Source organism: Capra hircus, chromosome 16 (assembly GCF_001704415.2).
Source record: "Capra hircus breed San Clemente chromosome 16, ASM170441v1, whole genome shotgun sequence".
NCBI classification, from domain to species: domain Eukaryota; kingdom Metazoa; phylum Chordata; class Mammalia; order Artiodactyla; family Bovidae; genus Capra; species Capra hircus.
In genome coordinates this window covers 54,196,644-54,219,241 of record NC_030823.1, presented here as the reverse complement: position 1 = coordinate 54,219,241, position 22,598 = coordinate 54,196,644, and the positions used below count along the sequence as shown (strand labels likewise).

At 37.4% G+C, this 22,598-nt stretch overlaps 1 protein-coding gene across 2 annotated transcripts in view; it reads right to left on the bottom strand.

Annotated features, from left to right (window-relative positions):
* The window catches only part of RABGAP1L (RAB GTPase activating protein 1 like), a 719,827-nt gene that overhangs the window by 508,009 nt on the left and 189,220 nt on the right, over positions 1–22,598 (bottom strand). The window lies entirely within an intron of this gene.

The following is a 22,598-nucleotide window of genomic DNA, read 5'->3' as shown; positions in this document are numbered from 1 at the left end:
TTTTATTGAAATTCTTGTCCACAGTTTACAAGGTATGAAACTGAAAATACCTATAAACAAATATCTTTACCCAAAGAAAGTAAAATTTAAAAACCAATGGTAACATGGTTAGAAATTCCTATTTAGTGTTCTATTCATCAGCTTAGTATTCTCAAATATTGTGTGTGTGTATTCAGTCGCTCAGTTGTGTCCTACTCTTTGAGACCCTGTGGACTGAGGGCCACCAGGCTCCGCTGTCTGAGGGATTCTACAGACAAGCATACTAGAGTGCGTTGCCATTTCCTGCTCCAGGGTATCTTTCTCAACCCAGGGATCAAATCCATGTCTCCAGTGTCTCCTGCACTGCAGGCAGATTCTTGACCACTGCACCACCTGGGAAGCCTTTATACTTTATTAAAATCATTTACACATTTTATATTATAGTTATTAATATTAATATTTGATGAGAAATAAATACTAAAGAATCAGACATATATATCAATATATAACACTGAGAAACATTTATATTATGATACAAATAGACAACCAGAAATCTAAAAAAAAGTTTTTTAAGGTATATTGAAAAGTACAAGATATTTTTGACTATCCGTGGGATTCTACAGAGAAGCATACTAGAGTGGGTTGCCATTTCCTGCTCCAGGGGATCTTTCTCAACCCAGGGATCGAATCCATGTCTCCAGGGTCTCCTGGAGATGAAACTTTCATCTTTTAAAATGGCAACTTCATAAAACATCGCAAAATGTAAAGTAATAGTTTTAGAAAGAATAAGACAGCTTGAGTTATAGTTTACAGTCAGTAGTGAAAATAAGTTAACTCTAAATTCTATAAATCTTTTGAATGGTAACAGACTTGGTGGAGAAAGGAAATGTAATGGGCACAATTCACCTACATTATAACAAATCTTTTGACACAGTGCTACCTAAGAAAAGACTGGAGAAGTACCGATTGAATGATAAAATAAGCTAGATAAAAATCTGTCTGGCTGATAGCAAGTACCAAGGTTTCACCAATGCTCTTACAGTAATAATAGGGATCGGCATTAAGTAAATCTCACAGGGATCTGTGCTAAAAACAATATTGCTTAGCATGCGACAAATCCAGTGATCTAAGCAGAAACTCATTCATACCAGTGGATATATTCAACACCAAAAATTAATGTGATAAATAAAAGATTTATTTGGTGAGGTTTAAAAGATGTGCTTATATGCACCTGAAAAGATTTTATCACATATCCAGCAAAATATAAACAAACTATATACACACACACAAACAAATGCTTCATCATCTTTAGGACAACATCAGATAAACAAGAACGATGATGGACATTTTATTCTAGAAGCATTATTCTGGACATTGGGAATGAAGGTTAAGAGGCTATACGCTAACATCACTGCTCTAGAAATGCCTCATATAGAAGTGAGAGGTTCTGTTTCTTTTAAAGCTAAAGCAAATGAAGTATTACTAAGTATTGGAGGAATAAAGTAAACAGAAACAACTGAAGCCTTGATATTAAAATAGCCTAAAATGAAAAACTATGCCTTATAGTCCTTATAATTTTTTAACTAAAATGAGGCACTTCTGAGAGTAATATGAAAATGAATAAAGGAAATCTAATTTAAAATGAAGTCAGGAAGCCCTGAAGGGGCAATTCTCACACATGTATCATTTGTGGCAGCTTACAGGCACTAACAGGAAGGAAGATTTCCTCCCGACCCAGCAAGGACAAGCTGCTAGCCACCTGCAGTCAGTAAAGAACCCATGTAGCCCTCCCCAGTTTCCTCCTTTTCTCTATAAAAGCAAGCCCCTCTCCTCCATTCTCCAGATATGCCTATCATTTAATGTTGTTTGCTTGTTCCAAATTGCAATTCTCTCCTATTACAAAATAAACTTATTCTGCTGGTTAAATACCTGGCTGGTTTTGTTTGTTTAACATCAGCAGTGAAAAGGGACACTATTAAAAATTACACTAGAAAACAGGTTAAACTTACACTATCTCAGGCAAACAGACTTCTGGTTATCCTTCTTATTAATTAGTACCAAACATAAGTATTTATAAGTTGATATTCAATTAAGCAGGGTCCAAGATGATCCCACATTATACTCTAAGTTGCCACACAGTAAATAATAATACACCAAAGTACCAAATTATTTGATGAAGTTGTACATGCTAAGTTGGGAGATCAAAATCTAAGAACACAATAAAACAAACAAGGAAACAAACACCAATGGACATCACTAATCTTGAATATGAAAAAACTCAAAAGGTACTACTGATATTGAGAATCTTTTGGACTCATTATTCTTGCTGTGAAAGGAATCCCTAAGCATGAAACAAAACCAAGATGCTTTAAGAGAGAATAAGAAATATAACTACCTATAAATTTAAAACTTCTTTGAAATAAGGTACAGTATATATTTTTTAAAAACTATATTTACAGTACATATTTAGCAAAAAAATTCTAACATATTACAGGATTATTTTGTGGAACATATCAAAATAAAGAGCAGTCCAACAGAAAATTGGGCCAAGGACATGAACATAGTACAGGGCAAAATACATAAAATACAACTAGCTAAAAAAGAAAGCCCTATCTCATTAATAATTTTTCAATGCAAATTAAAACAATGAAACATATTCATTAATTAGACTGGCAGACAGTATAAAGAGTAATACTATCTGGTGCTGATAAAACAGGAGACAGGAAGGTTGATACTTAAATAAGTAATCTTTAATTTCTTAAGATTCTAAGATGAATATACCATTTGGTCTAGTAACTTCACTTATTGAAATGTATGATCCAGAAACAGTTACGCAAAAAAAATATGTAAAAGGATTTTAATTGTATCATTGTTTGTGAAAGTAAGAAACTGAAAGCTATTAGGAATCTATCAATAAGAGTTTTATTAACTAAATTATGGTCTATCCAGTTTAAAAGAATGATCTAGCAGTTTAAAAGAATTGGTGAATCTTTATAGGCTAACATGAAAATCATCCAAAATATATTGTGATGAAAAGAAATAAAAGAGTAATTTTAAGTATGGTTTTATTTTAGTAAATATTATTCCTTATATGATTACAAAGATCTTTAAAAATACCTGTAAGAATAGACACCAAACTATTAACAGCAATTACGTTTCAATAACTAATAGTATCTTATCACATAGTAGGCACTCAATAAATATTCAGGGAATGCATCTTTCAGTTCTAAGTTTTATATTTCCGGTAATACTTTTATCCTTAAAAGTTATGTATAACTATAAAAAGCACAGGGAAAGGATTTTAATTTTTTAAATGACCCCCGTGCTATATGAAACAAAAACCTATTTTATTATTACAAACCCCTACTGCTATGTCATAAAACCATGAATGATAACAACAATGTCTTGTCTTCTTGACACTCTCCGAAGTTACTGTCCACCAAAAAAGGATATCAAAAATGTAAGCAATTAGGTTAGCAATGAAGAACTCCAAGCAGAAGGATAGAAAATCGGCACACTGAAGTAAAACCAGACCCCTGATGAACAATTAAGGCAGAAACAACAGAAGGCCAGGAGCCAAATATTTGGATGAAAAGTAGGATTTAGACAAGTAATTTAGGGGGCTTCCCCAGCGGATCAGTGGGTAAAGAATCCACATGCAATGCAAGAGACCCAGGAGATGGGGGTTTGATCTCTGGGTTGGGAAGATCCCCTGGAGAAGGAAATGGCAATCCCATAGACAGAGGAGTCTGGTTGGCTATCGTCCAAAGGGTCACAAAGAGTTGGACATGACTGAGTGCCTGAATAAACAAACAAAAAATATAGACTCCCACAATAATATCTTTAAGACTTCCGTTAAAACATGCCTGTTGGACTCCCTGGTGTCCAACAAATTCCTTTAGGAATTTGCCTGCCAATGCAAGGAACATGAGTTCAATCCCTGCTCAAGATTCCACATGCGGTGGGGCAATTAACCCTGCCTGCCCTGGAACCCAACAAGAGAAGCCACCACAATGAGGAGCCTAGGCACTGCAACTAAAAAACCCTCACTCACTGCGACTAGTGAAAGCCTGTGTGCAGTGACTCAGCAGCAGCAGCAGTCAAAAATAATAAATTTTTAAAAAACCATGCCTGTTTACATTATTTAGTCATATATTTAACATCTGTAACATTCATGTCCTCCTCTTGAAGTCCAAGCTCTGCCAGGGTTGGGACTGTATCTTATTTGCCTTTATATAGTAAACTTCAGCACATTAACACTGGACTGTGGAATGAATGGAAGGATTACCTTGTTGCTGCTTTATTTTGAGAATACGTTTATACATATAAAGCAACTGGGAAGGAAAACCCTGGAGCAAGAAAGATGAGAAATCAGGCAAATTCTCTGTAAAGACAAGAAATTGCTCAGGTTTCAGATGACTGAAAAGGAGGACAATTCCTATTTTGACTGCATGGGAGGCTTTTAAGAAATATGACAATGTGAAGAGAGTTAGTTGAGGGAAATTTGTAGGTAATAGTTTCATCTTCCTCTATAAAGCGTAACTTTAGGAGAGGTCTCTGATAAACTCTGCTTAATTTGCACAGCAGGATTTGGTAGAGACCCTTCTTAATATGCATAATTTCACTTACTTATCATAAAGATTTTCCTCATCGATTTCAATTTCCCTGCAGTTACTGGTGTCCTTTAGAAAGCAGGACCATGAACAGCATTTCAGATGTCACTGGATTTATACTGTAGGACTACTACTTTCTTTAATCTACACATCAGTGAAATGGAAATCATATCAATCAGGTAGTGTTGTAAAAATTAAATGAAAATATATTTGAAGTACTACACAGGGTGCCTGGCACATAATAGCACTCAAGTGTTAGCTATCATTTTTATTCTTATTGTTATTGAGCCCTTAGTTGCCTAACTTCAAAGCACTTAAAAGTAACTTAAAAAGGATTCCAGGTTTGTTCTGTCTTATCCACGGATTTCTACTATGCAGAGAGCAGAAACCAATTGTACAATGCCAAAAGAAGTTATAATCGATGTAAATTTTTAGATCAAACAAAATAAATATGTATGATGCTGCAATCAAAATAATTTAGTTTCTTAACTTTGGCACCACTCCCTGCTTTGAAAAAGAACTGTGTTTCTATTACTGATGTTTTTCATCCTAATCATAAAAGGAAATTTTCAAAAAAAAAAAAAAAGGAAATTTTCAGAGCTAGTATCAACAAACATCATAAAAGGAAAAAAAAGTATAAACACAGATATACAAAATACTTTTTTTCAAATAAAGTTAAAAATAAATAACAAAATTAGGGACAAATAAGCACAAAAATCTCCTTTTCTTTTCTACTAAAGAATTACTCATAAAATACAAAGCTGAAAAGTAAGCACAGATAAAATGTGACTACTGACGGTTTTCAGATATTTTTCCCCTTAATTTTAGTCTTTCTTAATAAGTAATAAATATTTGTTGAAAGAAATACAGGCAATCACAGGTTGCTAAAAACTTTCTTCTAAACACACTGGGGAGAAAAAAAACAAAAACTTTACAAACTGTGCAAAATGGGTAGAAACGGGTCTATAAAATGACACCTGCCAACCTGGAATAGTAAAAAAGTGACTCATTTTGATTGCCTGCTGCCTGCTAAGTCACTTTGGTCATGTCCAACTGTTTGAGACCCTACGGACTGTAGTCCATCAGGCAAGTCCATCTCCAGGCAAGAATATTGGAGTGGGTCACCATTTCCTACTCCAAGGGATATTCCCAACCCAAGAATCAAACCCACGTCTCTTCTGTCTTCTGCACTGGCATGTGGATTCTTTCCCACTAGTGCCACACTGATTAATTAGTTGTAAAGAATGTCATTTTGATGGCCAAACTCTATAGCCACGTTTTAATGACTTTAAATACAATATAATCTCTCACTTTTCACATCACAGAGTCAGAATATACTTGTTTTACATAGAAACTTATATGCAACTGTAAATCATTAATGTAGAACAAAATATATTCCTTAGTTTCTGAAATGTTCTAACATTTCCCACTGTCCAAAGTTGATTTACAATAGAGAAAAGATTCAAGGTAGAGACCACAAATTGCTTGCTTCTTTCCAACTTAATTATCATGACTGTCATTCTGAATCTAATTACAAGTTTAAAATTAATAATCCCTGTAGTTCTTAAGCGTAAGTGATTAATAAAAATGTATCATTATTTGCTGAAACCTGTCAACCACACTCAAGAGAACTAGGGCAACCAATATACCTGACAGGAAGGACAATTAACAATGTTAAGCAAACTGTTACATTTTACATTTTTCTGGGATATTAATGACGTAGACTTTATTTAGTTATGTATTTACACTTAAGAATTTCAGTTCTTTGGAAATGCATTTCAATTTTACTTCCATTTTCCTATTTTTAAAACTGTATGTATGTATGTATGTATGTATGTATGACATACAAAAAACTGTAGATATTTAGTATATAAAACTTAATGTATTTGTAGAGGTTAGCATAGTCCTAGAATAAGAAATTTGAGTAATGTGTATCTGAATGTATTATCTATGACCCTTTGCAAAATAAACTGAGGTGGTAAAAGAGGAAAATAGCATCTGGCAGACTTTAAAAAGAACATATGATTTAATAAAATATTGTTTTAAAACACATTCAAAGAATGACTTTTTTAAGGCAGCCATTCAATTATAGGGAAAAATTAAGCAAGAGTTGGAGATAATCAGAAACAAAGGGTAGCAAGAGAAGAAAGAATTCATCAGGCTAGGTCAAATTTAACTTGTGGTACAAAGAGAATTCACTGACATCTACCATGTGGTATACAACATACTCAAGAGTTCTCTGAGAAGATGACCCTCTTCAACCAAGAGTGTAACTGAAAGGGAAAATACTCACAAATAAATAAGAAAGGAAGGGGAAATGCCCACAAAACTAGCCAAAGAAGCCATATGAAATCAGGCAGTCGAAGTAACAGTGAAATCAGGTGCATGTCTGCAGTTGGGTTTATATATTCCACTGAGAGACTGTAATTCAGAATATAAATTCAGTTGAGTTACTGAGAAAATTAGATAAATAGACACGATGAGGACTGAATAACTATCCATCCATCTATTTGTGTACCTGTGTGTGTGTGTATATATATAACATGTATATGTGCATACTTATGAACACATACATGAGTGTGTACATATATACACATGTGTCTATCTGTGTGTATGCATGAGGAGAGGAAGAGAAGGACGGAGGGAGAAAGAGAAATGGGTAAGTGTAACAAAAATAAGGAGGGGTGACAAAATCTGGAGGAAATGGTTCTCTTTAAGAGAAAGCATATTAAGTATATGAAGAGATTGCCAAGTATAGAACACAATAGAGGGAAAAGCAGAAACTGACAAAAATAGACTTGGGTTAGCTTTTAATACGGGCTTTCTTGGTGGCTCAGATGGTAAAGAATCCGCCTGCAATGCAGGAAACCTGGGTTCGATCCCTGGGTTGGGAAGATCCCCTGGAGGAGGGCACGGCAACCCACTTCAGTATAGATGATCTCATACACACAAGGATTTTAAAATTCAAAAGTCGGAAAAAAAAAATTTGTGAAAACAATAGAAAAAAATGGATTTTTGAGAAAAACTCAAGTTTTGGGAATTTAAGTTCCATGTGTTGGGCCTGCTAACATTCTCTGTGTGGCCCATGATCACACATCTTCCTGTGATGTCCTGAATACTTGTCTGCCTTCCTTTCCAGACTAACTTACTTACTTTTGTCAGAAACTGTGTTCTAGTCATCACTGTATTCCTCCCTAACAAAGTACTGGGCGATTTGGCTGGCAACATTTCTATAGAGACACAAAAGACCACAAACAATCAAAGAAATCTTAAGAAAGAAAATCAGACCTAAAAGAATCAGGCTCTTTGACTTCAGACTATACTACAAAGCTACAGTCATCAAAACATTATGGTGCTGGCACAAAAACAGAAATATAAATCAATGGGACAGGATATAAAGCCCAGAAATAAACCTACACACCCATGTTCAATTAATTCATGACAAAGGAGGCAAAGACTATACAATGGAGGAAAGAAAGTCTCTTCAATAAATGGTGCTGGGAAAACTGGACATCTATATATTTAACAAATGAAGTCAGAACATTCTTTAATACCATACACAAAAATAAACTCAAAATAGATATGAAACATAAACATAAGACCAGATACTATAAAATTCTTAGAGGAAAACATAGGCAGAACACTCTTTGACATCATAAATTGCAGCAATATCTTTTCTGAGCCATCTCCTAGAGTAGTGGAAATAAAAACAAAAATAAACAAACAAGAACTAGTTAAAAGAGTTTGCACATCAAAGTAAACCATAGACAGAATGAAAAGACAACTGACAGAATGGGAGAAAATATTTGCAAATGATGCAACCAACAAGAGACTAGTCTCCAGAATTTACAACAGATCATGCTGCTCAGCAGCAAAAAAAAAAAAACCGCAATCAAAAAATGGACAAAAGACTTAAGTATACATTTCTCCAAAGACAACAAATACTTTTATTTGCTTGATTTCCTATCCCTCTTCAGCTCAGTTCAGTCGCTCACTCATGTCCGACTCTTTGCAACCTCATGGACTGCAGCTTTCCAGGCCTCCCTGTCCATCGCCAACTCCCAGAGTTTACTCAAACTCATGTCCATTGAGTCAGTGATGCCATCCAACCATCTCATCCTCTGCCATCCCTTTCTCCTCCTGCCTTCAATCTTTCCCAGCATCAGGGTCTTTTCAAATCAGTCAGTTCTTTGCATCAGGTGGCCAAAGTATTAGAGTTTCAGCTTCAGCATCAGTCCTTCCAATGAACACCCAGGACTGATCTCCTTTAGGATGGACTGGCTGGATCTCCTCTTTGGTGTTTTCATAAATGATATCACTATCCAGTTGCTGAAACTGCAAATCTACAAGTTGTTCTTTTACGCTGATCACCTACATTTAATTACCCAACCCTGTGCACACCACCTCCAAAATGTTATCTCAAATCTATCTACTTTTCTCCCTTTCCAAATACAACTCTAACTAACCGCTAGCATTTAGACAGATCTCACTAGGAGGGTCTCACAAATGATCTTCCTGATTCTATCCATGCTCTACTGAATTTCATTCTACATATATCCAGCTGCTGTGGCATTTTGAAATCATGAACCAAATCTTTGTCTCTCCAGCTTAGAACCCTTCAAAGTCTTCAAAAAAGAGAAAGCCCGCACTGTGGCTTACAGGAAGTAACATGATGTTCCCCTGGCTACCCATCCACATCTGTTGTACTGCTAAGTTGCTTGTCCCCTGCCCTTTAGCCATCTGTCCTCCCTTTCACTTCTTCAAAATCATTAGGCATACTTTCACGTCTGAGACTCTGTACCACCTGCCTCCCTCCTGAAATGCCCTTTCCGCATCCTCCAATGGCTGACTTTCTCTTGTCATTCGGATCTCAATTTCAATGTCACCTCCTCAGAGAAATTTTTGCTTACCACCTAATCTAAAGCAGCTACTCAAACGTATCAAACATCATTTGTTCTTTACATTTTTCTTATTTATTTATCATCTACTATCTTCTTCCCAGTTAGAAGTAGAAAAAATTTATCTATCCTATTATTTCAGAGGTTTTCAAGATCAACTCCAGGTTCAATGATTCCCTAGGAGGACTCACAGAAATCAGCATATAGTTACTAGTAACACATGATTTACTAGTGACAGTGAAAGGATACAAAGAAAAATCAGCAAAGGGAAAAGGCACACTGGGTGAAGTCTAGCAGAAAGAAAGCAGAAACTTCCAGGAGTCCTCTCCCAGTGGAATCCTCTCCAGGGGCTCAGTGCTTAGTCATTCAGCTGTGTCCAGCTCTTTTCGACCCCATGAACTGTAGCCTGCCAGGCTCCTCTGTCCATGGGGATTCTCCAGGCAAGAATACTGGAGTGGGTTGCCAAGCCCTCTTCCAGGGAATCTTTCCAACCCAGGGACTGAACCCAGGTCTCCCACATCGCAGGCAGATTCTTTACCATCTGAGCCACCAGGGAAGCACACTCAGTTCCTCTAGTAATGAGCTGTGACACCATGTGTGAAACACTGTCTACCAGGAAAGCTCATCAGAGACTGTGCCTGAAGTTTTTTCTGAGGCTGGTCATAAGTACCCCATGCTGAGCATGTACCAACATTTCAGAAGCCAGAAGAAAAGCACGTGTTCAGGATAAACCATACTGTAGTACAAACAATTCAGGCACAGTTAGTCATTATTCTCCGTTAGGGAATGTGGCAACACTCCTAAAATCTAAGTTTACCAATATTAGCCAAAGGCCAACCCTGCAAACAGGCTCTTCTAAGGACAAAAGTTTGAAGTTTGTTATGTTAACTCTTTCTTGCACATTTATCGACCCCTATATCACCAGTTATAACTTCCATTAACAGATTTTAAAAACAAGAATAAGTTTTTTGTCTCTGAATTGAATATTTCTAAGAAATTCCCACTCATTAAACAAATATTTACATAACACTTGATACATGGTAGGCATTGGGAGCTCCAAAAATAATAAAACACCATCTGCCCCTTAGGAACTCACACTCTAGAAGGTGACAGAAATTAATTTAAAAGACCATATTTATAAGAAAGCATTTTAAAAATTACTAATAGTGGTGCATACGAAGTGCCATTAGAGCATGATGATGGAAAGACTAACACTACCTTAATATATAACAAAATCACATTCAGGAAAAATTAAGACAGAGAGGAAAGGGCCTACTTCAGCTAAAAGATTATCTGAAGGAGTAATACTTGAGCCTGAGCTGAGATCTAAATGATAGGGAAAATGCAGCCAGAAGTTTTGATCAAAGCACCTTTCAAACAAATAACATACACAATAACACTAAGAAAGGTCGATTAGAGGGAAAGCTTTAAATACTTAGAATATTGTAAACATTCAATAAATGGTAGCTATTAGCATACCGTGTCCTCTTCATGCATTAAGAAACTGATGATTTTAGAGATTAGATACATGAAGCCCATACCTCTAGTACATTTGTATACCATTCATATCTAATCATCTACCAAAAAAAATAATTTTAGACAGAAGTTAAAAATAGTGTAAGTAAAATGAAGCAAACTACCACACAATTGCACTCATCTCACATGCTAGTAAAGTAATGCTCAAAATTCTCCAAGCCAGGCTTTAGCAATACGTGAACTGTGAACTTCCTGATGTTCAAGCTGGTTTTAGAAAAGGCAGAGGAACCAGAGATCAAATTGCCAACATGCGCTGGATCATGGAAACAGCAAGAGAGTTCCAGAAAAACATCTATTTCTGCTTTATCAACTATGCCAAAGCCTTTGACTGTGTGGATCACAATAAACTGTGGAAAATTCTGAAAGAGATGGGAATACCAGACCACCTAACCTGCCTCTTGAGAAATCTGTATGCAGGTCAGGAATCAACAGTTAGAACAGGACATGGAACAACAGACTGGTTCCAAATAGGAAAAGGTGTATGTCAAGGCTGTATATTGTCACCCGGCTTATTTAACTTCTATGCAGAGTACATCATGAGAAATGCTGGACTGGAAGAAACACAAGGTGGAATCAAGATTGCCGGGAGAAATATCAATAACCTCAGATATGCAGATGACACCACTCTTATGGCAGAAAGTGAAGAGGAGCTAAAAAGCCTCTTGATGAAAGTAAAAGAGGAGAGTGAAAAAGTTGGCTTAAAGCTCAACATTCAGAAAACGAAGATCATGGCACCCGGTCCCATCACTTCATGGGAAATAGATGGGGAAACAGTGGAAACAGTGTCAGACCTTATTGTTTTGGGCTCCAAAATCACCGCGGATGGTGAATACAGCCATGAAATTAAAAGATGCTTACTCCTTGGAAGAAAAGTTATGACCAACCTAGATAGCATATTCAAAAGCAGGGACATTACTTTGCCGACTAAGGTCCGTCTAGTCAAGGCTATGGTTTTTCCTGTGGTCATGTATGGATGTGAGAGTTGGACTGTGAAGAAGGCTGAGCACCGAAGAATTGATGCTTTTGAACTGTGGTGTTGGAGAAGACTCTTGAGAGTCCCTTGGACTGCAAGGAGATCCAACCAGTCCATTCTGAAGGAGATCAACCCTGGGATTTCTTTGGAGGGAATGATGCTGAAGCTGAAACTCTAGTACTTTGGCCACCTCATGCGAAGAGTTGACTCACTGGAAAAGACTCTGATGCTGGGAGGGCTTGGGGGCAGGAGGAGAAGGGGACGACCGAGGATGGGATGGCTGGATGGCACCACGGACTCGATGGACATGAGTCTGAGTGAACTCCGGGAGATGGTGATGGACAGGGAGGCCTGGCGTGCTGCAATTCATGGGGTCGCAAAGAGTCAGACACGACTGAGCAACTGAACTGAACTGAACTGAACTGAAAATGAAGCAAAAAATGATTAGCTATTCATTCATTCAAATATTTACTAAGTACTCACTACATGACCAAACTTAAGAAGATGAAAGAGACATGCCTCCTAACTTTGAGGAATTTATGTTCTAGGAGAAAATAAGTACTTGGACACAGACACATGAGAGGAAAGCAGAATATAGGCTATAACAGAAACAGGAACAGAAAAAGTCAGTGGTTGGAGTAGGGTAGTAAACATGCCTTAGATCAGAACACTTAAGCTAAAGCAATAGGTAAATGAAAAACTAAGCCTTACCCAATAAAGGGCAAGGTAGGGGGCAAAACAAATACGGAAAAAAAATTAAGGGTTACATGATTAATAGACATACATTTTCCTAAGCTGTGTAAGCAACTTATCTCCTAAATCTTTTATAAAAAAATACCCTGAATAAAATAAATCATTTCCAAGAAGACACTTTTAACACAACTGTAAAATATCTCTTACACCAACCTTTGATTAAATCAGAAAATACAAAATTGGCATGACGTAAAAGGCCCTCCATTATTCAACCTCTGTATTCTCTCTAATCTCATTTCCCACCCTTACCGATGAACAATGTATATTTTATTCCACATATAATGTGGTTTCCCATCACCTGAAGTTTCCCTCTGCTTGGAAGGGCTCCTTTATGGTAGTGTCCAAACATTTCCAGCCAAATAATAGCATTAATCAAGACTGAACTCAGAGGCATAATTTTCAAAATGTCTTCCCTGAATTTTCAGGCCAAACCAAGTTCCTTTTAGTCAGCTCACATTATGCCCTGTTCTCATCTTACTAAAGTTGGCCCACTGATCCATAGGATCTGCTTCCACAGATTCAAACAATCATGGACCATCTGTAAGGGTACCTGAGCATCTAATGATTATGGTATCAACAGGGAATCCTGTAACCAATCCCTCCCAAGCACCCAGGGATGACTGTACTGCATTTACAGCATTTTACTAAAATTATCTATTTATGGGTCTTTTCCTTCAACCAGACTATAAGCTCCTCAATGGTAACAGTCACATCTTATTTTTGTGTCCACAGCAATGAGCAGAGCAGTGGGTGCCCACTAAAAGTTTATTAAACTTGTACAACTTTGATAAAAATTACCAATAACAAATCTGAGTTATAGACGGCTTTCTAACCATTGCAACTGATCCAGGAATCACACTTGAAAAACTTAAAAAAATAAATCATCAGTTTTCTTTAGAGGGAACATCCTGAATATCAATTATCTACATTTTTCAGTTTATAGTACAGACTCTTCAAAACAGAGATCATCAAGTGCCAAATGTACCTGTGGTTTGCATTGTGAATGAGAGAGGATCCAGCTGCTCTGTATACTTTATAGGTTAATGAGCAGGAAAATGAAACTGCACTGCAGAAGTCAGAGTCTTCCATGTATTGCCACTTGGATTGAGGGCCACTGAATCTCAGAACAGGTGATTTTCCATGATCAATGGTTCTCAATTCTTTCTACCTCTGTATCATTCACATATGTAGCCCATTCTCATGAATTCTTTTTTTCAACACAGTGAATTCTCAACTTAGAACATATACTTCTAAAGTAACAAGGTACTTTCATATATTGAGAATTACTGATCTACATATATTAACTGAATTTGAAAGCATCACATTGGAACTGACAAGTTAATTCTTTCATAAGTATATTTATGTATGTATTTATATTTATACTTATATTTATTTCTTTTTCTAAAAACAAATGTGATAAAGGCCAACATACAAAATGTGACTCACGTGAAGGTCAGTCACTGTATTAAAGTCAAACTACAAAGTCTCTGCACCTCTGCCCTTAAAATCCAGTTGATAATCCTAGTGAAAGAAATGGAAATTTCTTGCATCATTCTATGATTAAGGCATATTATTCTACTTACGCAAAACAGCATACTATTTTCAAAAACAGTAGTAAGAATGAAGCTCAAGGTTTCTGAAATTATGAAGTTTTAATCTCTTAACCATAACATGACATAAATACTCAACAGAAATCTTACTTTGGAAAAGATCATAGGTACAAAGCCTTCAAGAAGTATCCAAATTCTCTCAGAATTCAACTAACTAGTCTTTATCTGAGTGTCTGTACCTTTAATATCTTGCATTTATTTTACACATCTCTTTCCATCTCTAGACTGTAAGCTCCAGGAAGACAGGAACAGATCTTAAGCATTTGATACAGCACGTAATATATGCCTAGATTATAGCAGGCTCTAAATATAACTGAATATGAGAAGGATCAATAGGGCATTGGGAGTGGAGTGACTCAGATCTCTTATAATGCCTGGAGGAAAGCTGAGCTTTCTGAAAAAGTGAAAGTGCAAGTCACTCACCCATGTCTGACTCTTTGTGACCCATGGACTATACAGTCCATGGAATTCTCCAGGCCAGAATACTTGAGTGGGTAGCCTTTCCCTTTTCCAGGGGATCTTCCCAACCTACGGATCAATACCAGGTCTACTGCATTGCAGGCAAATTCTTCACCAACTGGAGCTTTCTGAAAACTTACTGCTAAAAATATCACACTGGGTTTCCCAGCTGGCATTAGTGGTCAAGAATCCACCTGCCAGGGCAGAAGACATAAGAGACACGGGTTCAATCCCTGAGCAGGGAACATTCCCCGAAGAAGGAAATGGCAACCCTCTCCAGTATTCCTACCTGGAGAATCCCATAGACAGAGAAGTCTGGTCCATAGGGTCCCAAAGAGTCAGATACAACTGAAGCGACAGGATGCAAGAAGGATGAAAGAATAGAAACTGAAAAGGAAAGATAAGTAGGACAGAGAGAAGACTGAGAATGACAGGAGCAAGGGAGGGTAAACTAACAAGAGAGAGTCATAAAGGCATGAGACGAGAGATGATTAGGAAGACTATTAAGCAGATTATAGCTGGGCAATTCTGAAGAGACAAAAAATCTAATACTCTTATTTCTCTGATGTAAAATTTGTTTGTGGTTTTTGTACAAAGAGAAAGGACAAATTAAAGCTCTAATTATCTAAAGCCAAACTTCTGTTTTATTATTTAAATATTACTCAAAAACTTTTAATGTGTTCAAATGGGTATCACTTAGAATTTTTATTGAATTTGCCTATCTCTATTTACAGTGTAATGAAAACACTAATAGTATTGTATTATGCAGTCCTTCTGCTGACATACACTTTACAAATATTTACTCGAGTCCCAAATATTCAAGTCAGGGTGAAATTTTTAACATTAAGTTTTCAGAAAGCTCAGCTTTCCTCCTGTCATTAAAAGAGATCTGACTCACTCAACTCCCAATGCCATATTCAAAGCATTAGAACACCACACCCCCTGGTGTAACAAAAGCCATAATTTCTCCAACTTAAAAATTAAGTCCTTTCTTTTCAGATACTAACTGCTGCTAAAGAGAATGGCATATGAATTAGTTGCATAAGCTTTCTGCAAATAGTTAATAAACTCTCAGTCTTGTTTCACTTAAAGGAGTTAACTGCCCAGGTCCAGACGGCTTCACAGCTGAATTCTACCAAAAATTTCGAGAAGAGCTAACACCTATCCTCCTCAAACTCTTCCAGAAAATTGCAGAGGAAGGTAAACTTCCAAACTCATTCTATGAGGCCACCATCACCCTAATACCAAAACCTGACAAAGATGTCACAAAAAAGGAAAACTACAGGCCAATATCACTGATGAACATAGATGCAAAAATCCTCAACAAAATTCTAGCAATCAGAATCCAACAACACATTAAAAAGATCATACACCATGACCAAGTGGGCTTTATCCCAGGGATGCAAGGATTCTTCAATATCCGCAAATCAATCAATGTAATTCACCACATTAACAAATTGAAAAATAAAAACCATATGATTATCTCAATAGATGCAGAGAAAGCCTTTGACAAAATTCAACATCCATTTATGATAAAAACTCTCCAGAAAGCAGGAATAGAAGGAACATACCTCAACATAATAAAAGCAATATATGACAAACCCACAGCAAACATTATCCTCAATGGTGAAAAATTGAAAGCATTCCCCCTAAAGTCAGGAACAAGACAAGGGTGTCCACTTTCACCGCTACTATTCAACATAGTTCTGGAAGTTTTGGCCACAGCAATCAGAGCAGAAAAAGAAATAAAAGGAATCCAAATTGGAAAAGAAGAAGTAAAACTCTCACTGTTTGCAGATGACATGATCCTCTACATGGAAAACCCTAAAGACTCCACCAGAAAATTACTAGACCTAATCAATGAATATAGTAAAGTTGCAGGATATAAAATCAACACACAGAAATCCCTTGCATTCCTATACACGAATAATGAGAAAGTAGAAAAAGAAATTAAGGAAACAATTCCATTCACCATTGCAACGAAAAGAATAAAATACTTAGGAATATATCTACCTAAAGAAACTAAAGACCTATATATAGAAAACTATAAAACACTGATGAAAGAAATCAAAGAGGACACTAATAGATGGAGAAATATACCATGTTCATGGATCGGAAGAATCAATATAGTGAAAATGAATATACTACCCAAAGCAATTTACAAATTTAATGCAATCCCTGTCAAGCTACCAGCCACATTTTTCACAGAACTAGAACAAATAATTTCAAGATTTGTATGGAAACACAAAAAACCTCGAATAGCCAAAGCAATCTTGAGAAAGAAGAATGGAACTGGAGGAATCAACTTGCCTGACTTCAGGCTCTACTACAAAGCCACAGTCATCAAGACAGTATGGTACTGGCACAAAGACAGACATATAGATCAATGGAACAAAATAGAAAGCCCAGAGATAAATCCACACACATATGGACACCTTATCTTTGACAAAGGAGGCAAGAATATACAATGGAGTAAAGACAATCTCTTTAACAAGTGGTGCTGGGAAAACTGGTCAACCACTTGTAAAAGAATGAAACTAGATCACTTTCTAACACCGTACACAAAAATAAACTCAAAATGGATTAAAGATCTAAATGTAAGATCAGAAACTATAAAACTCCTAGAGGAGAACATAGGCAAAACACTCTCAGACATAAATCACAGCAGGATCCTCTATGATCCACCTCCCAGAATTCTGGAAATAAAAGCAAAAATAAACAAATGGGATCTAATTAAAATTAAAAGCTTCTGTACAACAAAGGAAAATATAAGCAAGGTGAAAAGACAGCCTTCTGAATGGGAGAAAATAATAGCAAATGAAACAACTGACAAACAACTAATCTCAAAAATATACAAGCAACTTCTGCAGCTCAATTCCAGAAAAATAAACGACCCAATCAAAAAATGGGCCAAAGAACTAAATAGACATTTCTCCAAAGAAGACATACGGATGGCTAACAAACACATGAAAAGATGCTCAACATCACTCATTATTAGAGAAATGCAAATCAAAACCACAATGAGGTACCACTTCACACCAGTCAGAATGGCTGCGATCCAAAAATCTGCAAGCAATAAATGCTGGAGAGGGTGTGGAGAAAAGGGAACCCTCCTACACTGTTGGTGGGAATGCAAACTAGTACAGCCACTATGGAGAACAGTGTGGAGATTCCTTAAAAAATTGCAAATAGAACTACCTTATGACCCAGCAATCCCACTTCTGGGCATACACACGGAGGAAACCAGAATTGAAAGAGACACATGTACCCCAATGTTCATCGCAGCACTGTTTATAATAGCCAGGACATGGAAACAACCTAGATGTCCATCAGCAGATGAATGGATAAGAAAGCTGTGGTACATATACACAATGGAGTATTACTCAGCTGTTAAAAAGAATTCATTTGAATCAGTTCTGATGAGATGGATGAAACTGGAGCCAATTATACAGAGTGAAGTAAGCCAGAAAGAAAAACACCAATACAGTATACTAACACATATATATGGAATTTAGGAAGATGGCAATGACGACCCTGTATGCAAGACAGGAAAAAAGACACAGATGTGTATAACGGACTTTTGGACTCAGAGGGAGAGGGAGAGGGTGGGACGATTTGGGAGAATGGGAATTCTAACATGTATACTGTCATGTAAGAATTGAATCGCCAGTCCATGTCTGACGTAGGGTGCAGCTTGCTTGGGGCAGGTGCATGGGGATGACCCAGAGAGATGTTGTGGGGAGGGAGGTGGGAGGGGGGTTCATGTTTGGGAACGCATGTAAGAATTTAAGATTTTAAAATTTAAAAAAAAAAAATAAATATTAAAAAAAAAAATGTTGAAAAAAAATAAAATAAAATAAAATAGATAATTAGCAAGGACCTTCTGTATAGCAAAGGGAATGCTGTTCATTATTCTGTAATAAATGGGAAAAGAATTTGAGAAAGGATACATGTATATAAACTGAATCACTCTGTTGTACACTTGAAATTAACATAATATTGTTACTTAATTATGCTTCAATATAAAATAAAGACATTTATAAAAAGGAAAAAAAAAAAGAAAAAAGAAAAAAAAAAAACAATTGCATAGAACATTCAGTAATTCAGTGTTTGAGGTACTCATGTTAAAAAAAAAAAAAAAACTGTTTACAAATGCAATTATAAAGTAATCAGGAGATTATATTCTGGTCTGGTCACTGTCACTTAATCTCAGGGTCTGTTTCCAGAATGATAAATGAGATGGTTCAGTATAAATTCAAATAACATTTACTGAGTACATCTGGTTCCATCACTTCATGGGAAATAGATGGGGAAACAGTGGAAACAGTGTCAGACTCTATTTCTTTGGGCTCCAAAATCACTGCAGATAAAATTAAAAGACGCTTACTCCTTGGAAGAAAAGTTATGACCAATCTAGATAGTATACTCAAAAGCAGAGACATTACTTTGCCGACTAAGGTCCATCTAGTCAAAGCTATGGTTTTTCCTGTGGTCATGTATGGATGTGAGAGTTGGACTGTGAAGAAGGCTGAGCACCGAAGAACTGATGCTTTTGAACTGTGGTGTTGGAGAAGACTCTTGAGGGTCCCTTGGACTGCAAGGAGATCCAACCAGTCCATTCTGAAGGAGATCAACCCTGGGATTTCTTTAGAAGGAATGATGCTAAAGCTGAAGCTCCAGTACTTTGGCCACCTCATGCGAAGAGCTGACTCACTGGAAATGACTCTGATGCTGGGAGGGATTGGGGGCAGGAGGAGAAGGGGACGACCGAGGATGGGATGGCTGGATGGCATCACGGACTCGATGGACCTGAGTCTGAGTGAACTCCAGGAGTTGGTGATGGACAGGGAGGCCTGGTGTGCTGCGATTCATGGGGTCGCAAAGAGTCGGACATGACTGAGCGACTGAACTGAACTGAACTGAACTAAATACATTCTGTGTACAAATAAACAATGCCTAAATTGCTGCAAGGTTCAAACACTGAAATCTGTTAATGATTTGAGGTTATCAAAATTGTTGTGACTGAAACAGACTGTATAAAGAGAACCCAACAACTAGCAGCCTCCTCCTTGGAGCTTTTCTTCAGACACCTACTTTCGCAGTCCCTGCCCTTGGGAGCCACAGATGCTCATAGTAATTTCTGGCTTCAACCCAAAGCCCAGCATGAGGCTGATAAAGACTGGCAATCTGCCATATTCAGCTCCCACCTGAAAAGAAGGTAATGCCTGAGGAGGAAAAGGGAGATTCAAGCAAGGTGTTAGCCTGAAAAACAAACGAAAGGTTTTAGCATGAAAACTACTCATAAACTGTGACTTTGAACGAGCTGCTTAACCTCGCTATGCTTCAATATATTTATACTTATTAAAAAATGATAAAATACCACCTCGTAGGATTGGTATAAGAATTAAATAGATAATTCCTTTACTTTCCATATATATGTTTCATTATTATTTAGTTCAGTTCAGTTCAGCCACTCAGTTGTGTCTGATTCTTTGCAATGCACTGCAGCACACCAGGCATCCCTGCCCATCACCATCTCCCGGAGTTTACCCAAACTATGTCCATTGAGTCAGTGATGCCATCCAACTATCTCATCCTCTGTCATCCCCTTCTCATTCTGCCCTCAATCTTTCCCAGCATCAGGGTCTTTTCAAATGAGTAGTCAGCTCTTCGCATCATATGGCCGAAGTATTGGAGTTTCAGCTTCAACAGCGGTACTTCCAACGAACACCCAGGACTGATCTTTAGGATGGACTGGTTGGATCTCCTTGCAGTCCAAGGGACTCTCAAGAGTCTTCTCCAACACCACAGTTCAAAAGCATCAATTCTTCAGGACTCAGCTGTATAGTCCAACTCTCACATCCATACATGACCACTGGAAACACCATAGCCTTGACTAGGCGGACCTTTGTTGACAAAGTAATGTCTCTGCTTTTTAATATGCTGTCTAGATTGGTCATAACTTTCCTTCCAAGGAGCAAGTGTCTTTTAATTTCATGGCTGTATTCACCATCTGCAGTGATTTTGGATCCCAAAAAATGAAGTCAGGCACTGTTTCCACTGTTTCCCCATCTATTTGTCATGAGGTGATGGGACTGGATGCCATGATCTTAGTTTTCTGAATGTTGACCTTTAAGCCGACTTTTTCACTCTCCTCTTTTACTTTCATCAAGACGCTCTTTAGTTCTTCTTCACTTCCTGCCATAAGGGTGGTGTCATCTGCATATCTGAGGTTATTGATATTTCTCCCGGCAATCCTGATTAGAGCTTGTGCTTCCTCCAGGTCAGCGTTTCTCATGATGTACTCTGCATAGAAGTTAAATAAGCAGGGTGACAATATACAGCCTTGACGTACTCCTTTGCCGATTTGGAACCAGTCTGTTGTTCCATGTCCAGTTCTAAATATTGCTTCCTCACCTGCATACAGGTTTCTCAAGAGGCTGGTCAGGTGATCTAGTATTCCCATCTCTTTCAGAATTATCCACAGTTTATTGTGATCCGCACAGTCAAAGGCTTTGGCATAGTCAATAAAGCAGAAATAGATGTTTTTCTGGAACTCTCTTGCTTTCTGCATGATCCAGTGGATGTTGGCAATTTGATCTCTGGTTCCTCTGCCTTTTCAAAAACCAGCTTGAACATCTGGAAGTTCATGGTTCACGTATTGCTAAAGCCTGGCTTGGAGAATTTTGAGCATTACTTTACTAGCATTTGAGATGAGTGCAATTGTGTGATAGTTTGAGCATTCTTTGGCATTGCCTTTCTTTGGGATTGGAATGAAAACTGACCTTTTCCAGTCCTGTGGCCACTGCTGAGTTTTCCACATTTGCTGGCATATTCAGTGCAGCACTTTCACACCATCATATTTTAGGATTTGAAATAGCTCAACTGGAATTCCATCACCTCCACTAACTTTATTTATAGTGATGCTTCCTAAAGCCCACTTGACTTCCCATTCCAGGATGTCTGGCTCTAGGTGAGTGATCACATCATCGTGATTATCTGGGTTGTGAAGATCTTTTTTGTACAGTTCTTCCGTGTATTCTTGCCACCTCTTCTTAATATCTTCTGCTTCTGTTAGGTCCATACCAGTCTACCTACCGAGTGTTAAGGACATTCTACTTTGCCTACAAAGATCTGTATAATCAAAGTTATGGTTTTCCCAGCAGTTGTGTATGGATGTGAGAGTTGGATCATAAAGAAGGCTGAGCACCAAATAACTGATGCTTTCAAACTATGGTGTTGGAGAAGACTCTTAAGAGTCCCTTGGACAGCAACGGGGCGGGGGGTGGGGGGGCGGGTGGTAATAGCACTTGCTTTACCTGATGTGGTGGTAACAGACCATATCAAAATGTATTTGTGTTAGATGAAGACATCTTCATCGTGCTTCAACTGACTGAAGAAATTTAAACGTTCTAGAGAATGATCTCTAGTGTAATCTGGAGACACATCAGTTTGTCAAAAGTATTAAGATATAAAGATGACGTCAGCTTAAGTGACCACAGTCCCGACAGAGTATAAACACTCAATAAACATCTGGGAGGGACAGAATCCAAAAGGAAAGCAAAAATTCTTTCCCTTCAAATAGAATGGATTATTGTTTCTGGGTTCCTAGTGGTTTTGACCTGTATATCCATAGTTTGATGGGATGCCAAAACAATATACACCTCTTAAAAGATAAAAATGCAAAAGAAGTGGGTGTGAAAGAAGCAATAGTTTTCCATGACTTTCCCTTGACACTACCACAATAGTAATGATTACTTTCTTTCCCATTTCTCTT